The sequence below is a fragment of the Homalodisca vitripennis genome, chromosome 4 (genome assembly GCF_021130785.1).
Source record: "Homalodisca vitripennis isolate AUS2020 chromosome 4, UT_GWSS_2.1, whole genome shotgun sequence".
In the NCBI taxonomy this organism is placed as follows: domain Eukaryota; kingdom Metazoa; phylum Arthropoda; class Insecta; order Hemiptera; family Cicadellidae; genus Homalodisca; species Homalodisca vitripennis.
The window spans coordinates 94,818,072-94,841,182 of NC_060210.1; the positions used below are offsets into that span (position 1 = coordinate 94,818,072).

The 23,111-nt window shown below is 30.7% G+C and overlaps 1 protein-coding gene across 2 annotated transcripts in view; it reads left to right on the plus strand.

Annotated features, from left to right (window-relative positions):
* Positions 1 to 23,111, plus strand: part of LOC124359803 (mitoferrin-1-like) — an 82,086-nt gene that overhangs the window by 17,389 nt on the left and 41,586 nt on the right. The gene's annotated exons all lie outside the window — the stretch shown is intronic.

Below are 23,111 nucleotides of genomic sequence, written 5' to 3' on the forward strand. Positions count from 1 at the left end.
TAATAAGTAAATTAAAAAAAGCATACAAATTAACAATGTATAGTTATATTGTTCCTCTGTTATGTTACTAAAAATTAATAATTGTGTACATTAATATCTAATAAATGTAATTTTTATTTTATTAAAACTATTATTTTAAATATTTTACTATTTAGTCACCAGTAAAATAAAGTAAGTTTTGCTAAATATATTTCATGAGTTTTGTTTACTGAAATTTTAAAATTTTTCTTAAAAAACGGGGATGGTTAAATAATTAAATTTTGTGTTGTATAAAAAAAATACAGGCACCACATTATTATTTCTGTTTATAATAAAATTCAAACTGCCATTTATTAACTGTTTCAGAAAACAAACACTTTGGATTTGTGGAAATTTAAAAGCGATGTCTGAATACATTAAAGTTTAACTTTTAAAAACTTAAATATGTGTCCTATTCATGAATTTCAAGTATAATAGCTCTTCCTGTGTTGTAGTGTGAAGAAAATCACAAACTATATATCCTCCTTATAAATTAAAACTATATCTCTTTACATTTATATAGATAATTTTCTACTTCTACTTTTTATCCTTATAGTTTACTTCTGGATGAGTCAAGCTGGGCTAATTCTTTTATTTATCCCGGAGAATTGAGACATATCCCGATTGGTATAGTATTACAACATGCAAAAATAATTTGCAATATGTTTGTCTTATAAAATTGTGTGACAAGTTACTCAAAGAACATTTTTTATGCATACAATGGAGAAGATCCTGAGCTTTTGTTTTATGTTTATTGAGAATTTATTTTCAAGGTCACACTTAACTGGATTTATTTATTTAAATTTTAGCCTTTTTATTTCTCTAACAGTTAAAATTTCTGTTAACTGTTAAAAGATTACTGGTTGTTGGTTTAAATATGCTTGTGTCTATAACTGTGATTTGTAATAAAAAAATGTGTGTTTCTTAAAAATTTATTTCTGAGAATTTTTTACTTCCAAGGAAATTTACTCTCAAACAAAGTTTCTACTAGCCAAATCTTTGCAGCGTAGAAGATAAAGATATTGGCCCTGTTTGACAGGGAGGGGGTCATGTCAAGTATCCTGCACGCCAGTCTGACCTTTGTTCTCGGAACCAGATGTGCAGTGTTGACAACACTATTTCTAGCTACTACTAACTCAATTGAGGATCAAACAAACAAATTAATCTATCAAAACGTAATAATTATAGTCATATCATCATTGTTTTGTAATTGTATCGTGGTCAGTTTCTGGGAATGAAAGCGTGTTTTTTTGTTCATAAATTGTCAGTTATAAAGGTAAATGCCTCTAATTTTGAAATTATTTGTATTTTGTTGTTGGCTCAGCATTTAGTAAGGCCGCTCCCGTCAGTTTCCCATGACTGTTATCCAATTTCTCTGTCTGTTCACATGATAATTGTCGAATTAGTTAACCCAGACGGTTAAAATTTGTGGTGAAACTCTATCTTACCACTCTACATTGGTATTGAACATGGTCACTTGATAGTCTCAATAACTGTCTGTAAAAAAGTGACTCTAGTTACATTGATCTTATGGGTAATAGTTAATGAGAAAATAGAATAAACAAGTAGGTAAACAGAGTATATGGTAAAGCATAAGACATTTTCCAGGAACTCATCAACACAAATATGTCACAAGGCTGCTTTTTTGGATTGGTTGATTTCAAAAACTGGACATTTTAACTTAAACTTGCAATGTCATCTGTACAGCAAGTTAAACAGGACAAGTTTTTTGCAGTGTTTTATTGACTGGGATTACTGATGAAAAATGGGATGGATGGAGTATGTCTCTCATATGTGGAAGTTACAAAGTTTCTGTTTACTCACTTCCTCTTCTGTCTGTTAGGTACCATATCAACTTTATACTAACTTTGCGAAAATTTGGTGACGTGATATTTGGTACATAGCTCAGAACCGGAGAACAGTGCTATAATATACAATTTACTACTTAACATGACAAACTGTATATACTACAAGTTTATGTTATGTATATACTCTTATTTCTATTTGCATTTGCTTGAGATAGTGGCCTTTAAACAGAGGGAATACGCTCTGTCACCTGAAAATCCATTTATGAATGTCATTGAATAATGTTACTAATAATAAGATTGAGTTAATTTCTGTTAAATTGCATGTCTTTACAGATACAAGTGAACTACATTTATTGTCTACTTGTGTACAGAAGATATACAAAGAAACGTTACAATAAAATTATTGATTTTAAACTCTAGGTTTAAAGTTAAAATTAGCCACTACAACATTTATTGGATGGGCGTTTGAATGAGTTTCCCAACAATTGATGACGAAAGCAGATTTTTGTCTTTGTATGTGTACGCAATAACTTCCAAAGGGTTGAAATCAGCTGTGGAACTCCACCTTACCATCTCCATATCAAAATTGAGAATAGTTAACATCAGTCCATTAAGAGTCTGTCTCTGGACCACCCAGTTGTTTGCTGTGGTGTTAACATGAAGCTCCCCACGCTGACCTGAAGACTGGTGTGTGAATAACCTGGTTAGGTATTGATCAAATTTTAAAACCATTATTAGTAGTAGGGCTACATCTAGATTAAAGTCTTGTCAATTTGAATAAGGGATAGGGAGACTTGGCACAAAATAAAAGGAATGGTAATAGTAATAGCTCAGGAAAATGTTTATTTCCCTTAAAATACAATCCTGTATATGGAAAATCCTATTTCAGTCAAAGGCATTTGTTTACGCCTTCTACCTCTAGATGGTACTCTCAAAGTGTAGTGTTTTAACCACTCAATCAGATGATCTCGTCTAAAGCTTGTGCTTAACCAAGATGTAGGATATTTAACAAATAATAATACCAAAAATCCTGTTACTGATTTAATTATCACTGACCTATTCAATCTTATCACGTCTCTGCAGACTGCATATGCATATAAAATAAAGTCATCTCTGTTCTTTTTAACTATTACACCATTTTTAATTTGACAATTATACTCCAATAATACAAAGTACAATCTGTACTATTCAATGAACAAGATATATAATAGAGAATATGTAAATCAAATGAATTGTTTTGTAATTATTATTGTTTGAATAATATTATATTGTATTTATAAGATTGTATTTATAACTGGTTACATACAAATTCAGTATGTAAATTTTAGGTTAGTGATATACCTATTTCAATTAACTAAATAAATATACTTAGCATAAACTTTGCTGTCTCTAACCACTTGAAGACTATGAATAATCTCAATTACTCATACATTCGAGTTAACAAACTTGTGGCAATTGTGTATAATTTTAAGGACTAATATCTGGTTTCTCTACATCATTATGAAAATCTAACTGGCCTTCAGCTGGAGTGGATGAAAATGATAATTGCGGTGAACGAGTAGCAGTTAGTCAATGTGCTGTTCTGTTGTCTGTGTACTTATCTCTTATCGTTTTAAAGTTATCTTCTTTGCAGCAGGAAACAATTTTTCTCCAATTTTCCTGTAACTTCTATTCACATAGACATAAGAATAAACAATATTTTTTTCAAAATCATAATTTTCAGGCGTAATTTGAATTGGCTTAATTAAAATTAAAATATTTTATATTACAGTAAAGAGGCTATTGTAATAATTTATTCAAGAGGCAATCCTTCCAAGTTTTTGAATAGAATGTTGACGTTTGCTTATATTGGACAGTGCTCAACTTTATTTTGGTATAGTTCAGAAAATTTCTTCACCAAATGGATGTTTGACTAGAGAGAAGCATATGTCATAAGGTTCACAGGTAAAAATAGTCTTGATTAGTTTAGTCACATTTAAGAACACATTTTTTTTAGGGCTGTATTGTACCATTTTTAAGTAAAGTTGGTAATACTTTTGATGGTTCTGAACGTTAGATAGTATTAAGTTATAATAAAACTTGTATAATTGAAAATATTTGGGAAGAATAAAGAAGAAAAAGTCCTGGCATAGGTGGAATCAGAATGATGGATTTAAAGAGATTCTCTGTAAGTCTCTCAGAGCCACTATCAGTTATAATAAACAAGTCAATATCAGAAGGCAAAGTCCCAAATAAACTTAAAATAGCAATTGTTAGACCTATATACAAGTCTGGATGTCACACAACATACCAGAACTATCGGCCCATTTCAATACTCTCTGCGGTAGATAAAGTTATAGAGCATTACATAGCAAATGGTTAGAATAGATATTTAAGAGATAACAGGATAATTGATGATTGCCAGTATGGATTTCAACGAAATAAAAGTACAGAAACCTTGTTAAAAGATTTTTCTAATTATGTTAACAAAGAAATTGATAGTGGAAAACAAATATTGGTTACCTTTATAGATTTTTCTAAAGCATTTGATACACTTCAGTTCAATAAAATAGTTGAATCTCTGAGAGCAGTGGGAATAAGAGGGAAATTTCTTGATTGGTTTGAAGATTACATAAATAGATAGTTAAAATTGGAAACTGTTTTTCACAGGAACATGACATAACATCAGGAGTACCTTAAGGAAGTATTTTGGGACCACTTTTGTATATAATGTATGTAAATAGTGTAGCAAGTATAATGAAAAAGTGTAAAATTTATATGTATGCTGATGACACAATTTTGGTAACTTCTTATCAAAACATAACATTGGCTAAGGAAAATATGCAAATGGTTTTAATAGCCTCATATGCTGGTGCCATGACAATAGGTTAATTATAAATGCCGCTAAATCAAAATTAATGCATATACACTCACCATCATTTAAATGTAAAATTGTTGATATTAAACATCATGATTATAATTGTTTACATGCTAAAGCATACATCTTTAATAATTGTCCATCTTTAAAATGATTTGTAATTGTTGTTATTTCAAAGAATAAATAAATAAAAAAAAAAAATAATAATTTTACTTGATATCTCAACAAAATAATTTGTGATGACAGGTTATAAAATGGTCCTCTAGTTCCAACTTGTTAAAAAAAGATAGGCTGCAATGTAAAGTTTATTATATGTTTTGATTTTACTTTTCAATTTGAAATTCAGTAAAGTAGCTTGTGGCGTATTTAGGATAAGTCCGTGACTCCTCAAACCATCTGAAAACGAATACAATCTCCTGACACAGGTTATAATTCATCTTAAATGTATAGAATTAAATCAAATTCTAAATTTTATAATTATTTAGTATAAGATAAAAATTAACTTTTAACTTAATAAATTTGCTTTATTTTGCCCTAGGATCAAATCAAATCAAATTACTTTAATTGCCATACGACTTCTACAAGTCTTGAAAATGTCCATTTGCCGCCATATGGCCAAGTCAAAAGTACATGAAACAATACCCAAGTCTAAAAACTAAATAAAATAAAAATCATAACATGGCCAACAGTAGTATTACAACAACATTATAGAAGCTTAGTGGTTTGAAAGTGGTATAGTGGTAGAGTTGGTTTATCTAGTGTATTTAAAAAAAGCAGGCTGCATTAAAACTAGTAACTGAGCAAGGCGGTTTCGTAGCCCTACAAACCCGACGCGGAGTACTAGTTTTAGTATTAAATTGTAATATTTTGATGCTATATCAAGTACTTTTAATTTGAACTTTTTCATTTTAGTATTTTCATTACAGCTACTACTAAATTCAGAAGTATGCCCAGAGACTACTGTCACCTATATAAGATTAATGGAAGTAAACTTGTTAGTAAAGTCACATTATAGTAGATAGGCCACATAGCTTCATGTATTTTATTAATGAGGAGATAGTATGTGAAGGGATGGAAGAAGCTGTTGTGTTACTTTATAGGTAAATCAAATAATTTTGTCTGTTTCTAGAAGTTCTGATCCATATTTTTTTATCAATCTTGTATTTTCAAACAAAATATTTATAAAAGGTGAGGTTGGTATACTTCTCTCTATATAAAATATGAGTTAAATGTTTTGGATCTCCAAACATATGAGTGTTGTTCCACACTATGCCATTGTCATTGGATATGTCCTAAATACGCCTTTGGTTTCAGTCAGTTATTTGTTGTCATTTTAATTTTCTCTGACTAGGAACCATTTTTACTGTTAATCTATCATTTTCAGTTTTAAATGTATCCCAAAGAAGGTCATAATAAAATGAAGCCATTAAAATTTTAATATAGAATGTTTTTGGTTGCAGCAGACAGAAGAGTCATGGAAATATTTTTCATAGTTATATTACTGGTCAAAAGCTTCAGTGACCTTGCTCTACATATTGATTGTCAATACTGAGCATGCTGTGGGTTCCATGTTAAACTTAAACTTGTCTCTTGCTTTCTGCCACATTAGCTGAGTAACAGTTTGTGTTTAGTTTGATGATGATATGCTGTGTATTCCCTTTATTAGAATACCTATTGTATTTTTTTTTTTACAAAAGTGTATCTAATAATTTACATTCAAGAACAAACATGTTGTTTGTTGTTTCAATAATAGTGATAGATTAGAGTAGGCTATATAACATTTCATGTATCTACGAATAAAATTTTACGTCTACAAAAGGAGGCAATTAGGGTGATTCTAAAACTAAAAAAAGATGAGTCATGTAAGTTACATTTTAAAGAGCTCGAGTTTATGACTGTATACAGCCTCTATATATATAGAACAGTATTATATGTAAAAAATAATGAGACTAAATTACCACGACAACTACATGTTCATGATTATAATACTAGGAACAAAAATAACTTTGTAATAAAACAACATAATAAAGAAAAATTTAAGCAAAGCCCAACTTATATGGGAATCAAGTTTATGGGGAACCTGCCAGGTAGCATCAGGAATGAAAACAATAGTGTTAGATTCAGAAATAAATTAAAACAGTTTTTAATTGATTTGTCATGTTATAACTTTGAAGAGTTTTACTCCCAGAGCCTTGTATTTTGATTTTGATTTCTGAAGTCTAGTGGAATTAATTATAATTTGGTAATAAAATTAATTTAAATAATATTAAACCTATTTTTAACTATGTTAAGATTTTTAAAATAATTGACATTAAAAGGATTGTATGTATGTACAACTAATATAACATCACCTTAAATTTATTTATTAAGAATGACGCATTCATGTACATTTTATGTATGTCTTGAATAAAGATATTATTGATTGATTGATCTACGTCTAAAAATATGTCTATATTGTTTTATCCTACTGATTTACTATTGTAACAATAAATGAATGCCTTAGTTTAAGCAGAAGACTCTTGTATTGCAGTTAACTATTTTGTATGTTATTATTACACTAAATAGGGAGTGGAGGTATTAAAACAAGTTACAAATTTAAAATTTTTTGTTACTTGAAAAAACTGCCAAGTATGCTTTTTAACACTATAAATTTCTACTAATCAGCTAATTTGTTTAACACCGTACATTTCTACTAATCAGCTAGTTTAATACATCCAAATATCATCAAATCAATATCATCAGTATTATCAATAATTAAAAAAAATTTATTTTATATTTTTATGCCATTTCTATACATATAATCTTTTAATGATCAAACATTGAGAACTCTGTTTGGTTTTTAATATACACATATATATATATATATATATATATATATATATATATATATATATATGTAAAACTCAATTCTATATAATGTAATTTATAAAATGAATTAACGATTATCAACTATTATTTTTTTATAATAATAATAAGAGTTCAGTCATAGGAAGTAGGTTTTGATAGTTTGATTGTTCAATTTGTGCAGGCTGTCATTGAACTAATTCTAGTAGATAAAGGAAGTGTAGAGGGGAATCACAGTGTTAGGTTGCACAGTAGATCACAGTGACTCACTTGCATCACAAGCTAATCTGCATTGCCACTTGATCCAATATCAAAGCAACCATGGGTGTCATTTGTTGAGCGAGAAATGAGTCATTAGCGATACAAAAATTGCTAGTTGAACACAGTATAATCATCTGCTATTATATTATCGTTACTCTAAATACATTCATGAATTGTATTCCTGTTATCCTTGTACTGTGAAATTTGTTCAGTTTAAATAACGTTTGTGTAGAATGTGTATAGAAAGGAATGTGTATCAATATTTAATTTTAATAGTTTTATGCAGATTATATCAAACAAAATGAACTAACTTGAACTGGCTCTAATTTTTATGTTGATTCATGCTGTATTAGTTTTAAATAATTTTGATAGCATGGTCCATTTTAGTTACAATAATAAAGAAATTTGAGTTTACTTTTTATTGAGTTGGAGTGGAACATTTTTTAGATTAACATGCACCAACACACACACATGAGTCTGTCAAGTGTCATATGAGGTAGTATAAAATAATCTTACCTTTACAAAAATATGTTTTAAAAAGTGAAATCATATTGAAAATAACTTGTGCATTCTTTGTTAAATTGTTACAAGTTTACTTTGTGGTACAAGATTACATAACAGGCTTTACTGAAGTTCCATGCAAAATATCAAGTCTGTAACTCATTTCATTCTCTAGGTGTGGTGTGAACAGACAGACAGACAATCAGACAGAAAAATTGTTTTTACAGTGCACTGAGTGATAGGCTTCAATGACGCTCAGCCAAATCTAATGAATGGACATGTCCATCATTAAAAACAACGTTGCCTATGTAGAAATGAAGTTGTATGAAAAATTTCAAGTGCATAGATAAGTCGTTCTTGAGATGTCTAACATAAAACTGACACTCAGGCAGATAAACAAACTGACAGACAAACAAGGAATTTTGCAAGAACCCTTAGTGATAGCTAAGGAAATATACAAAATTTCAACTTTATAGCTCAATTAACTTTTGAAATATCACCCTGAGTTATAGTTTCCTAATGCTCAGTCAATTCCCATGGAGGAACATGTACCATCTTTGAATTCTAAATTGTCTATATACAAATGAACCGATAAAACAGAATGTCAATAATGAGAGTCTTTCCAACAAAGTAACCTCATTACATGTGTTTTGGTGATTGAAAAAGGGTGTTATTTGTTAGTTATGTCATCTAATAAAATGTCAAATGACTACTCAATTTGTTACAAATTTGGACAATTGAGACATTCTACGATTTTCTCATTGCCATTGTGGTGTGATCCATATGATCAATGTAAATATTTGGCTTACATTCAGCCAAATCCCATCAAGTAACATGCACCATTATCAATATAATAGATATGAAGCTTTATGTAAAAGTTCAGGTCTGTAGGTCGATTTGTTCTTAAGATACTGTGTAAACAGACAGACAGACTGAAATGAAATTTTTCCAGCCTCTCGAGTGCTAAGAGTTTGCTAACGCTCAGCTAATGAAAAATCAATACCTATGCCTGAGTAAAACTTTACAATACCTAAAAATTAAATGACATTGTGCTTCTATGGGGTGTGTTGAAAAAGGTTCACATTTTCAGAGTCCAATTGTCAAGATGTTTTTTATTATGCTGGTACTCAAGCTCCTAAAATATAATAACATTTCCAACTGTATTAATTTTTTACTTTTCATGTGACAGCTTCTTAGGTTATGAACTCAGCGATTGTTGTTTGTTAAAAAAAATGGATCTAAGAGCTCATATGAAATAAAATGTAACAAAGTATGGAAAATGTTAACAAAGGCCTATGGTGAGTCTTCTATGAGTAAAACAAGGGTTTACAAGTGGTATATGCATTTCAAAGATGCAAAATATTACAATCAAAGAAGTTATCAAATATTTTCTGTGATATGTGTGGCAGCAAAATATTTTCTAAAATTGTTGAATTTTGAACAAAAACCGTGGTGAACAAGAATGGAAGTTGCTCATGGAGTCACTAAATATTGTCACTATAACTTGTTGTATTGTTCACTATAAGTGTGTTCTTGAATCATCAAGAATTCTTGCCACAAGGTTAAACTGTCAATAAAGAGTACTACTTCTAAGTTCAACACCGTTTGTGTCAGGTAATCTGAAAAATAGCCTGGACTTGTGGCAAAACAATTCATGGTTTTTGCATCATAACAATACAGTTGCTCACATTTCATTGCTTGTTTATGAATTGTTGGCAAAAAACAGCACTGTAATATTGTTCCAGCCTCCATATTCTCTAGACATGGCTTAGTGTGACTTTTTTTCAAAAAATAAGGAGAACCTTAAAGAGCAGTCGTTTTATAAGCATTGATGATATTAAAATTATATCACTGAAAGAGCTAAAGGCTATCCCAAAGATCGATATTGAAAATTGTTTTGAGGATTGGAAGAAGCATTAGTATAAGTGCATAATTCTAATCGGGACTATTTTTAAGGTGACAACATTAGTATAGACGAATAAATGAATTAAAAAAAAATTAAAATCCCATTATTTTTTAAACATATTTCATATGTTTGTAATCAATAAGAAATCTATTAAGAACTTTTATGTCCCAAAAAGATAAGTTCTACTACTTTTTTGGGATAACTAATATATATACAATAAATTTGTATAAATGGCAATAGCCCTATTTAATTTCAATAAACATTGAATCGCAAAAAGTACTTGCTCCGCCAGGACTCAAACCCAGCGGAGCATATATATATATATATATATATATAAATCAGACATAATAGCACTTATTTTTTAAACCTTATCTGTCACTAACAGTCTCTATTAATAACAATAAGTTATGTTATGTAGCTTTAATTTAAGTTTAACATGAATAATTTGTCTTGATTGGCATTTTTAACCGTATGATATGTTAAATATACTTTATCAATACTTGCCTGGCTGATGTAATGTTTACTATCTCTAAATTTAGCACTTTTATTTTAACTGTGACTAATTTCAAACAAGTTTTGTAATAACAAATTTTTATATCTGTTAAGGATTGAAGATGGATGGTCACAGTTTTTAACTGGAATATCTCAGTTATTGAGCCTCATAGAGTGAAACAAAAACTCATTTTAGAATTGTTATAGTGGTTCATTTAGAACAATTTTTATAACTTTTTGATATCATGAAGTGTTTCAAGTGGCCATAATAAAGAGGTATGGAGTAGTGATTAATAACATTCATTAATTTAAAAACAAACACTCCAATAATAATTCAATTTTATTTGTGTGAGGCCTTTTGTTTCCAATGAAAACACCATCAGACCAACATAAAAAAATTTAAAGTGGTTAAAGCAAAAATATAAATAATTTTGTATATTTTAATATATTTACTTAGGTTTTAAACAGTAACGTGAATTTTGGAAAGACCCAGGTTCATTATTTACCAAATCATTTTGGCTCTTCTTTATAAATATTGCTTCATAAGCATTAAGGAATTTTTATTTTGGATTTCTTTTAACAATTCTATTTTTGAAAAAAAACATTATTCAGTTTGGAGTGCTTGTTTTGCCATGGCCGATCTTTCTTCTTGGTGATATTTTAAACACGCTTTATGTTCCTTAACTCTGGTGTTTTCATTGAAAAAAAAGCTCACACTCAAATAAAATTGAATTATTATTGGAATTTTTTTTAGATTGATTAGTAAAATCCATTAAGAAAGAAAGAAGCTTCTACAGTTAATTAATAACATTAATTTCATGTCATGAGTGAACATGAAAGAGGCATGATTTTTTTAAAAATGTATAATGAAACTTTTTATGAATATTGTGCTTAAACATACCTTATGTTAAAGTTTATTAGCCAGAATCATTTGAGATAACTGTTTCAAGATTAAAGCCATTTTTATTCCTGCAAAATCTTTATTTCTGCTATTTCAAAACATAAAACAAGAATGAAATGCGAGTGCTGAGTTTAGCTCCATTTTGCCTTACGCTTAGTGCAGCGTCTAAAATCGGACACTATCACAGACTTGGCTTCTGGAGTCCAAGTGCATCTGAAGAATATAAAAAAATGTAGAGTTGAAGATGTTCAAAACTAATTCTTTTCATTGTTTCAACATCAGATGCACCTAGACTAAAAGAGATATGTCTGGTTTACCTAGCAACTATCCAATATAATGTAGAAAAGACGTGTTCTTATTGTCTCATCACGTGCACAATTGTGTCACCAGCTTTTTTCATATCTTCAGACTGATATGGATTATAGATTTCAGAGATTTCAATGTTTGGATGATAGAGTGATTACTGTGGCATTACTTAGTGTGCTGCTTATGTTAATTTATTATTAATTGCTGATGTGTATTTGGCTAACAACATATATTAAGTTCTAAAAAAATATATGCCGTTCTAGTGATATCAAAGTGTTTGATGGGATGATCTAGATGTATATATATATTTTCTTAAACATGTAAAATATACATGTAAAAGTACGTTTATTCATATAAATTATAGATTTTTCAAATCATTACGAGATTTGAGATCAAATGTACAGTAAATATTTGGGTTTTCCTTCATGCATTACTATTTTAGTATGGGTATAAAAAAGAATTTAGAATTGAATAAAAAATGTGTATAAATTTAATTGTGAAATAAAATTAGCTGTAATAAAATTACAAATAAGACAAAATGTAGGAATGAAAGTTTTTTTAATTGTTTACAAAGTTTAAACCTAAAATAAAAGTAAAAATAAATTTGTATTCTCTGTTGAGTAACATATCTATAACATGTTACATTTGGAGCACTGGTTATGGTTTAATTAAGCTTTAGTAAAACACAATTAGTCTGAAAAAACTACCCATACAAGGTATTTGTGTTTATTTTTAAAGATAAAGGAAATTATGTATATCAACATAATTTCTAAGACATTGCACACTCGTTTTCTAAGCTAATTGATTTTAATTTGTAGTAAGCCATAAACAAGTTTCAAGATAAATTGCTGTTCCAATTTATAGCCTTCAACGTTTTTATCTTGACAGTTATAAAATTTAGATACATAAACAAAATGTTAGTGGAAATTTCGTGTGATCTACGTTAGCAAAGTAACACCTTTTGTCACATTTAATGGTAGGTAAATGGAATTTACTAGACGCTATTGTATACATAATGACACTTGTTCTCAAGGCCATTGAGCAACTCTACTTACTATCTCATCTACAAGGTGTTCACCAGCACCATAGGGATTATAATGAACTTTATTTAATTAACATGTAAAGAGACACATTCAATAATAGAGTCGATTTTCAATAAAAACCGCCATTGTAAAATGGTTTTAAATACTATGAATGTTCGTGTAACTGTAAATTTACTTCCCTAGGTAAATATATATATACATACAGGGTGGTGCAAAAGTCACTAGACAGTTGGTTAAAAGAAGAAAAAAATAACAGCAAGAAGTAGTACAATAGTTTTCGTCCGTGATGTTGGTATTACTAAATGTCGGTAATTATGCCTTTTTAAGTTGGCAATACAATGCAATGAAACACACAACAATCAAACTAGTGAGTTCATCTGTGACACGTGTGTAAAGCTGTAGTCCCCGAATTATTATTTTTCTAATAGAACTTTTTTTAAACATTAGTCATAATGTTAACGAAAGAAGAAAGGATTTTCGCGTTAAAAACATTTTATAAAAGTGGTGCTACTGCAGTTGTTAATGAATGGGGAATACACTTTAGATCAAAACCACCGTCTAGACAAACAGTGTACGACATACGAGATAGATTTGAACAACATGGATCTGTTATGGATGCACTAAGGTCTGGCCGCCCAACAACAGTCTCAACTGATGACAATTTATTGCGGGTATGTTTAGCTGTAACCAAAAGTCCTCGAAAATCGACCAGACGATTAGCATCTGAGCTGGATTTATCACGAAGGTCAGTGCAAAGAATGTTACACAAACAGAATTATAAATCTTACATTCCACGTTTATTACATTCGTTACTTGAAGATGATCCAGATCGACGACTTCAGTTTTGTGGATTGATGCTTAACCAACACAAACATGATCCTAACCTTTTTAATAAAATTATTTGGTCTGACGAGGCCAATTTTAACTATGAATTTCATTTAAAATTAAGAACACGTGGTTATATTGGTTGTAACACAAGTTGTTTTTTTTTCTTCAAGGCAGTCTCTTCTTGTATAATTTAATTGCATTTTGTTAGATTTTTAAGGTTCTATGGCATTACTGACTAAGAATTTTCCATGTTGCCATAAACCATTTCAACTGAATTATCAGTTACATATTTAATTAACATAGGATTAAACATTTAGGATTAAATGTTCAGATAAAATACTGTTAAAAAATACCACTTATAATCAAAACTAATTTTTATTGTAATTATTAATAACGGGTTCCCTTATTAGGGCATGATTTGTTTGTTGGTTACATTAATTACTTTTAAAATGTTTACATGTTGACATCATCTTACAGGTTGCATAGTAGTGTTTTAAGCAAGGCTTATAACCAAAGAGCTGTGATTCATAATAAAACTGTTTTGTAAGATCATTACAAACATATTTTAAATATTTGTTGGGTTAGTTTTAAATTTGGATATTAAGAATTTGAAAAACAACATTTTATTTATTTTGAAATAGTTAAAGTTTGAGGTACGTCCATAAAGTAAGTGTACTAGTACTCTCACAGCTGTAGTGAATACTTTTTTGACATGTTGGCACTGTCTCGTAGCCCGACCCCTCCCCTTTAAAACGAGACCAAATTCGAGGTTAGTGTGTTGACAATTTTTGACGCAGTAGCATCTCTTGCAAAAAATGTTCGCGCCGTCATTCGTTACCTTGTTGTGAAGGGAAAAGCTCCGGTTGAAATTTATAATGAGGTGAAAACTGTCTACGGTTATGGAGCTATGAATTGTACAAGCATGTTCAAGTGGTGTCATGAGTATAAAAATGGCCGTACTTCCGTGCATGATGATCAGAGGAGTGGAAGACCTTCAATTGTGACTGACGAACTTGTGGATAAAATTGAGAATGCAGTCCTTGACGATCGCAGATTGACGTTACATGAACTTTATGCGATGTTTCTGCAAATCTCCAGATCCCTGATACACACAACAATCACAGAAACTGTCGGATATCAGAAATTGTCTGTGAGGTGGGTACCAAAACGGCTGACAGAACAGCACAAGTTGAATCGAGTGCAGAGCTCCAAAGAGTATTTGGTACGAACTCGAAGGCGATGATTTTCTCTACACTATTGTTACTGGAGACGAAACTTGGGTTGCCCACTGCACGCCTGAAACTAAGAGGCAGTCTCAGCAATGGCATCATACCTTGTCACCCTCCGCCAAGAAATTCAAAACCACAATTTCAGGCAAAAAAATCATGGCATCCGTTTTTTGGGACCATAAAGGCATCATTTTGATTGAATATCTACCTCATGGGGAGACTATCAACACAGAAAGATACTGTGATACGCTACAAAAATTGAAAGGGCGATTCAGAATAAAAGGAGGGGCATGCTGACGATGGGAGTCTGCCTGCTGCACGACAATGCCAGACCTCACACGGCCAACGCTACGAAGCAACTCCTGGACTCTTTTGGATGGGATGCTTTGAACCACCCCCCCCCCATATTCCCCTGACCTGGCCCCTACAGATTTCCATCTCTTCACATCCCTGAAGGTGCACATTAGTGGAAACAAGTTTTCAACGGACGAGGAAGTTAAGGGAGAGGTGGAGAAGTGGGCAAAATAGCTGGTGGGAGACTTCTTCAAGGCAGGCATCAAAAACTTTTATTTTTTTAAGCTCAGAGTTTTAAAGTCTAAAATGGTGATATAAAAATTGTGAAAGTCTGCCTTCTGCCACAGTTACGTTTTGAGGCATCAAAGAGAAATCTAAATTACTGTGGCAGGTATATTTAAAATCAAATTTTAATTTATTAAGACAATGATGATGCTTGTGCCACTTTATAAGATTTGGCTGAGCATTACAACAATTTCATTGCTCTTATGGGTAACCACTGTGGTAAGACAAAGCCGCATAATAAATTAATATGTAAACAAACTGGGTACAATCACGTAAACTTGTAACGTGTGAAATAGTAATAACAAGATAACTCAAGAAAGAATTAATTTGAAAATTTTTCATGAAACTTCATTTCTATGTAGGCAAGAATGAATTCTGTGATGGTGCAAGTTTATCCATGGGATTTCGCTGAGCATGAAACCTATATTTTTTGTATGATTGCCTGTCTATTTGTCCTAAGGACATGTCAAGAAGAAATGAGCTATAAACTTCAAATTTCGCTTAGAACTTCAACAAAGCCTATTACACAACTCTTGGTGTAATGTAAAGTAAAAGTAAAGTAAAGTAGTCTTATTTTACCAGGTGAAGTTACGGCTAAGAAGTTCTCTCTAACACAACCTGGGGACCAATGGCTACCCCCACCTTACAACATATTTAAGAATGGTGATTACTATAATAAATTCAAATAGGAGATTAACACTTTGGCATCGGCAGTATTTGACTTGGTCTATCCCTACTTTATATTACTTTAGTATTACTTCTGTATAGACTATGTTGGTAGGATATTGTATAAATCTGCACTCCGTGCTTTGGTGCTGTTTAATGCATCTAGCTCACTATTACTAAGTTAATTATTTTGAAGAGGGTGTTTTCTTTTAGAACATTAAATTACCAGCATTTTAAGCCAATCTTGACCAATTAAATATTTTTGTAATTTTGGATCAATTTTGTCATTGTTGTTTTTTTTTTTAGGAAAAAAATCACTGTGTCTGAATGTAAAATAAACACATAATTAAATGTTTATCAAATATTAAACCTTAGTTGCTTGTAGTATATGAAAGGGGAAGTAATGAGTCACTGCCTTTGAGTTAGGTACTGATGGAAGTTTTTTTTTACACACCAAAGCAAGAACATTGTAACAAAAAAAAAAAAAAAAAATGGGATTATAAAAGTACAAAAACAGAATGTTCCATCTTATTTCTATAAAATATCTTTATCAAGCAAACAATGAAAATTTTAAGTAAATAGGTTAATTGACTAATAAGTGAATACATAAATAAAGAACAGAGTATTACAGTGCAGGACAGTGTAGATGTTCCATATAGGACTTGGCCACTCATTATTTGTGGGTCAGATGCTGTCCTTGACCACCCCAAAGGTTTCAATAAGAGTTGCAATTATTCTCTCAGGAATGAAGTTTGAAATGGGATAACATTAGAAATTTCTGTAGTGATGGTAAACGATTTTCGTGGTTCGTAATATAAGTAATAGCTTAACAAAAAACAAGAAAATGAGTTATTTTAATTTATCATTATGTAAACAGAATATTAAGGAACAATAATGGGTTTAAAAATTTAATTATCAACTAAGTATTATATAATATACAAACTACTACGAAAAGAGTGAGCGGGGGAAATAGGGGTATTTTAATACTTTATTGCACATGTGGGGGAAATTGGAAAATGGGGAGCTCATATATTAGGTTATATACTTTATGTAAGTGCCTCCTGTCTTTTCTCAGGAGTGATGTGTAGGTTAAAAGTTTATAGAAGGGGGGATAACATGAGTCTCTAAAATGGTGGGAGGTGGTTAATAAGTTGAAAATTGAGGGGAAACATACGTAGGCATAAAAGAGCACATAACATATTGACACTAAATTAGAATTAGGGATAACACATATTGAATATATACTTGAAATCTAACATATATATTTAGATTTTTTACAGGAGAATCAGACATTATGTAATCCATTGGAGGTGGGGCTATTAAAATGAAAGGGGTAAAATTCTGTAGTGCTAAAAATTAACACATGTTTTCACTTGTTAATTTCACACTCCTCTTAAATTTTGTAAGCAGGAATAACAATTTGGTTTTACCTTTCTTATATCCAGATATAAACGTATCAATGACATCAAATTGTTCCGCACATTCTATTTCTTCCATTGCCGCATTTTTGTAGTGTACTACAGGGATGAGTAAGTGTTGCATTTGAAGGTGTGGGGATATATATGGCTTATAATACAGATTGATATTTATTGCAACAATCAATGTTTGTCTAAAAAAGTGTTCTGATATTGCATTAAAATAAGGTGGTTAATTTTATTTTTTCTGTTCTCAGTACATTACTGTGTTATCTTACAATGATTCTCTTATCATCTTGTATGCAAGGTGGCTTCATTAGTGCTTGTGAAAAGGTGATCATTAAATATGTCAGAGTTTTGTTATCTATTGGTTTTGTGATATGTATTGTTTATTAAATGACATAATAGTGTCTCTGCGGTTACTTTTCCGATCTTTGACTAATTTTGAGTATGTATATATTATTTTTAAAGTTCATTTTTATCTCTAGTTGGCTAACTATGTCTGTTCCAACTATTACAGGTTTGGACTCATTAATGGATCTTTGTACAAGCACAAATGTACATGGCTAGAATGATCATTTATACTTAATGTTATTAATTTCACCTTTGAGATGAATTGAGACTATTCTCCAATGGCGGTTTTCACAGTTAACAGGGAGTTCACTGTATTTGCCTAGTTTTTGTTTATTGCCATAAATCACTGTTTAGACAAACAGGAAATGTTGGTGCCTTTGTCAAGGCACCAGGCATGTTTAGAAGAATATAATTTCATTTGATAAGGATTTTTGTGTATTGTAATTTTAGGTTGGTCTTGGGATCTGAATTCTTCACTGTATTCCTTGTTGAACCTCATGGCTCCAACATTTTTCTTCAAAAAAAACTTTGAATCCTTCCATGATTTTATCAAGTAAAACCATTGTGCAGCATGTTATTAATGAATTGTGATGCATAATTTATTTCATTAGGCTTCAAGGCTTCTGAGTTTTTCCTCTTGTTGGAAAATGAGCAAACAATAAAAAATTTTAATAAAAAAGACAACCCTTAAAAATAATTATTTTTGTAAATATAGGTGTTCTAATGAAGTGTTTGTCCTTTGAATGAATGAATTAAATTTAAAAAACAGAAAACTTTAAACTGGATAAAAAAATTGGATTTAATCCATCCCATGCATGTGTTCTGTTCCAAAAATTGGTGTGTTTGCCCGAGAGTTATAAGGCCATAAGCTTATAATGTAGCACTAAAAAGGGAAATTTATACCAAATCTGTGTTCAGTAAAATAATTAAGAAAATTATAAACAATTATAAAAGAACCGACACATACATATATTTTCTTAGTGTGCTATTTGTTGTTAAAAAATTTCTTGTTAAATTTCTGTTGTGTTTTTATAAGAACTTTTAGCTTTTGGTTAAACAATCAATACATCATGTATATGTTGCTTTATTATTTATGAACTCCACAAGAAAATACTGAGTAATTATAAAATAAATAAAATTAATTTATTGTCATTAAAAAGTAAAATAATTGATTTTGGTTACTTATTATACTGTTTGTTTTCTATTTTTTAATGTTTTTGATATGATTTTATTGTGATACATTAATTTCTTGTCTTATTTACTTCTTATAAATAAAGAAAAGCTGAAGTTGAAGGCTATCAAGCACTGCAGTGTCGTCGGATATAATAAGTGTCACAATAATTTGCTACAATATGCGGATATTTGGAACCGCAATGAAGATGTACGAACACATTAGTGTTACAGAAATTAAGTTGTTTATAGCTCTATAACCATATTCCTGTTCATAAGAAAGGTCCTATGGACAACCATTGCAACTATAGACCTATTTCTATTATTCCAGCTGTGTCGAAGGTCTTTGAGTGGTTGGTACATGGGTATATTGTAGCTTATTTAGAGTCAAATAAGTTGTTCAGTGACTGTCAGTTTGGTTTCCGTTCTAATCGCAGTACCATAAAAGCGGTACAGGCTCTTGTAAGTGCTTGTTTTGATGGCCTTGAACAAAAAAATTTTGTTAATTTTAGAAGTTATGACCTTTCAAAGGCCTTTTATACTGTTGAACATAGTATTCTAGTCAATAAATTGAAATTTTACGGTTTTAATCAATTAGTTTTAGATTTTTTTAACTCTTATCTGACAAATAGGTCACAATGTGTATATTTAAATGGCTCATATTCAGTAACTAAACCTGTTAACTTTGGAGTGCCGCAAGGCTCAATACTGGGGCCAACATTATTTATTCTTTATATAAATGACCTCCCAGGAAATATAAATGACAGCTGTGTAAATACTTATCTCTTTGCAGATGACTTGGGGCTATTGGTTAGTACTGAATCAGCCTTGGACAGTGTAAATAAACTTAGCGATAAGAATTCTACTGTCTTGGATTGGTGTTCTGCAAATAAACTTTGCATAAACATTGGAAAAGTTCAAGACCTACCTCTTAATTTGTACAGTAAAAGTAGCGAAAATAGTATTAAGTTTCTTGGAATGTATGTTCAGTCGAATCTCAAGTGGCAAGATCATATTAACTATATAGCCTCTCGAGTTGCTAAAGGTGTTTTCTTAATTAGGGCATTAAAGGGCACAATTTCAACTGTTTATTTATTGTTTGTATACTATGCTTATGTTCATAGCTTTATCACTCATGGAATCACCTTATGGGGCAATACACAGTATGCAACAAAACTTTTTATTCTGCAAAAAAGGGCTGTTAGATTGATTGCTGGTCTATCTAACAGAGATCACTGTAAAGCTTGGTTTGCAAAGTTTAATATTTTAACCCTGCCATCCGTTTATGTATTAAGTGTTTTGATGTATGTTAAAGATAACTTGAATGACCTTGTTAGCCTTAGTGATAACCATAACTATTTTACGAGAAATAGGAATGATCTGTTGCTGATGAAGTGTAAATACACAAGTACGCAAAGTAGCTTTAGGTATCTGGGAATCAAATTGTACAATGCTTTACCTGAACATATAAAAATATTATCTAGGCCTAGGTTTGAAACCTCCATAAAAAACATGTTGCTTAAGAAGTGTATATATAGTGTAAATGAATTTTACAATGCTAGTAATAGTATGCTTCTTTAACTAGTTTCACATGTTATAACTTGTTGACGTTGTTATACACTATTGTAGTGTCCTGACAATAAATGATTTGATTTGATTCATATCATATGGTTGATGGATGGTACAAATCTGTGTTCTACCACTGCTCGAAATGAAAGGAAGAGGACAATGGCATAGATTGCCCACAAGATGTCGTTTCTGCCCGGCGATGACTTTGCGAGACTATAGATAGATTGAGCATCTCAAAGAGAGGCCTTGGTGCCCGGTCCTCTTTCAATTAAAGCAAATGACTCAAGAAAATTGGTCTGACAGCAGCCCTGATTCTGCACAAGAACATCCTGTTCATTCACAAATTCCAGCATTTGTATTTGTATATATTGTTTTCAAGGCTTACTATGATTAAATTTAAACATTTCTTTAAATTATTTTAAAACATATTGATTGAAAACTGATATTTATTTTTAACTAAAGCAATATAATGTCTTGCTTGATATTTATACAATGGAACATAAACAGACAGACACATTCAAATCGTGGTCTGACATCAGTCATGCATTATTAAAACTCCATTTTTGTACTACTATAGTGTCGTTTTTTGACATGACAATTTGTGTAGTACAAAATATGTTCTGACGTAATGGTAACAAAATTGATTCCAAAGAAGTATTATTTACAGAGTTGTAATTCCTGTAAGGATATAGCTCAGCAACTCTAGCTGGCATGATTGTAAACAATCTTAGTCCATAGTAATGCTTTTGACTAGGCTTACTTTACATTTTATGCATATAGTGAAAATAGATCTCTAATTTTTATGAATTTACTAGACAAATATTACCTTAAATGTATCGAGGGGCTGGAAAAATGTAATTTCTGTCTCTCTGTCCACAATATCTCGAAAAAAATTTGATTTATAGATATGAAAATTTGTGTGAAGCTCCATTTCTATATACGTAACATCGAGTTTGATGATAGTGTGTGTCTCTATGTGATTTGGCTAAAAACTAGTTGAGTACAATTTTGACATTTTAAAATGTGACATAGTACACATGTAGTCTAACTAAATGCAAGATATCTCGAGAAAGATCACATATGTAAGCTTAATTCATTTGTACATCATTGCTATTTATTATTCATTGCTGTTACTCAGTAAGCTGGCACAATTTATCTTTTATCTGCCGGGGAAATATAAAAATTCATTTTCTGTATTATTGTCTGTCTGTCCGCAGGAGCTATAGACTTTGCATTGAACCTTAGCAAAACTTGTTATACGACTTGTGGTATGGTGTACTCCTACCTTGTTATATGGGAAAGCACATTTTGCTATGTTTTATTGAACCTGGTATAGATCAACTGTTAAATAATTTTTAAACTCCGTAATTTGTTATCCAAAATTCTAAAGGAATTTATGGCTGTACCTACAATAATCAGTGACTATTAATTTCTGATTAAACATAACTTTAAATATTATCATACTGGTATCAATATTAATTTCTAAACGCTTAGGGCAAGAAAATATTATATTTACCGAAACTATTTTTCTTTAATTTAATAAAAAAGAAAAAGTTTGGAGCTGTTTTGTTGAAGATACCTGAAGGCTGCACGTCTAAGATGGTCACTTTAGTTCTAAGTCATAGATAGTGCAGATTCATTTCCTGTTTGAAATTATCAATTTATCAGTACAGTCGACCTTGCACTGTATGGACTCTCCTCCTTATTCTATTTTATAAGATCCTCACAAAGGTCATTGGCTGATGAAGATGGGCAGAATAGGGCTAAAAGAGAGATCGTTCTTTTTTTCTAAAAGATATAATATATTGATAATGGGGTGGAGCTGGCTGATACTATATCAATTGCAGTGTGATAAAACTTTATATATATATATATATATATATATATATATATATATATACCTTTTATATAAAGCTATATTACCTTTTTATGCAAGACGACAACATCAGATTAGATTATGTTATTATATATACCTAAGAGTAAATTTTAAGTTGAAGTTTTAAATTAAAGTAGTGCAAAATATTACTTCCATAATAAATAACAGTAGTAATGGAAAAGATGTTATTTCCAGTTTATAAGAAAGTAATAACAGAAATGTTGCATTTTATATAAATTTCCTTGAATTGCATAAATTGCAACATCCTCGTAAAAAGATTTCTCGATCTTCAGTGGCTATGACATCTAAACCTCAAAACCAACCCCTGATTGAAAATATGTGTGTGTGTGTAATTTACAATAAACATTGAATCACAAATGTACTTGTTCCACCGGGACTCGAATCCGGGTCTCTCACATGCTGGGCGAGTATGTTACCATTACACCTCTACAGAGCCTTTACTTTTTACAATATTCAATTATATTGTA